This window comes from Aplysia californica, unplaced genomic scaffold (assembly GCF_000002075.1).
Source record: "Aplysia californica isolate F4 #8 unplaced genomic scaffold, AplCal3.0 scaffold00669, whole genome shotgun sequence".
Lineage (NCBI taxonomy): Eukaryota > Metazoa > Mollusca > Gastropoda > Aplysiida > Aplysiidae > Aplysia > Aplysia californica.
In genome coordinates this window covers 51,600-52,848 of record NW_004797939.1, presented here as the reverse complement: position 1 = coordinate 52,848, position 1,249 = coordinate 51,600, and the positions used below count along the sequence as shown (strand labels likewise).

At 37.1% G+C, this 1,249-nt stretch overlaps 1 long non-coding RNA gene across 2 annotated transcripts in view; it reads left to right on the top strand.

Annotated features, from left to right (window-relative positions):
* The window catches only part of LOC101847219, a 27,546-nt gene that overhangs the window by 25,722 nt on the left and 575 nt on the right, over nt 1–1,249 (top strand). The gene's annotated exons all lie outside the window — the stretch shown is intronic.

The following is a 1,249-nucleotide window of genomic DNA, read 5'->3' as shown; positions in this document are numbered from 1 at the left end:
CGTGTGTGTGTGTGTGTGTGTGTGTGTGTGTGTGTGTGTGCAATATATGTTGTTGTTGTTTAAAGTTCTTTTACTTCTTATATTTGAGGTAAAGAGAAACTTGACTGTTAAAAGGAATTTCACTGAGCTTACTCAGTGGCTTTAAAATGGCTATTGTCCCCGGTTCCCTCCCCCCATCCCTACCCATCTTTCCATATTCCCAAAATTGTCGAAAGGAAACGTTTAAAAAATTCATCAAACAAACAAGTAAATAAACCAACCAAATAAAAACAACATCTCCCCCCCCCCCTCCAAATTAATAATTTGAAAGAAAAAAGTTTGTTTTTATAAACCCTAATGTTGTGTCGGGGAACACGTTTCTCTTCTGTCAAACAGCAAAATAAGACATATCATGTGAGATGCGTTTTTACTTCTTTTCCAAAATGTCACATATTATGCTGATTGCAGTCCGTATTCGTGGGAAAGCTGTGATAAACAAAATCTTTACAAACAGAAAGAAACGAGATAAAAACCTCAGCCACAAAAGAAAAATAAATGACGAAATTAAGAAGAGATTTATCACGTGTGTTACAAAAGTTACAGTTCAATGTAGAGTTTGTTAACTTGAGTTTAGCTGTTAGCTGACAAGAACGGTCTGTTTCTTTTATAGTACTGCTATATTTGCGTGTAGATCTAATCTATGTACCGTATTCTGTCCGATTAAAAAAAAATTCTGTACCAGTTTTAGTTTTGAATGAATCGCCTGTCTTTCGTAAACATATTTTTATTTTGTATGACGGTTATTCTCGACATGAAGACCATGAGAGATTGGGGTCTAAAGAATAACGAAATCTCTTCTGTATAATGACTGAATAAAAGTGTACACTTAAGTGTTCTGTGATGCAGCTTAAGAACCCTCCGTCTATCATTTCTCTTTATTAAGTCATATCAGGCCTGTATAATGATATTATAGGTGGCGTCGTTTCTTTGCTCGCAAGGGACACGAGTTCAGTGTCCTTTCTTTCTGTCGAGTGTGTTTCTTTGGGTAGTATGTATTGGGCTGGGCCTGACAGGCAAAATAGGAATACATGTACCTTGCTTCCTGATATTATAACATAAATTGGCAAGGCTTAGTACGTTTGCGAAATTGGTGTATTTTGTGTCAATGTGACGCAAGCGAAATGGCTAAGAAATTTGGTCCCCCAAAACGTTGTACAGTGGGCAATCATGGAGAAAGAGACATGGAGGAAGAGAGAGAGAGAGAGAGAGA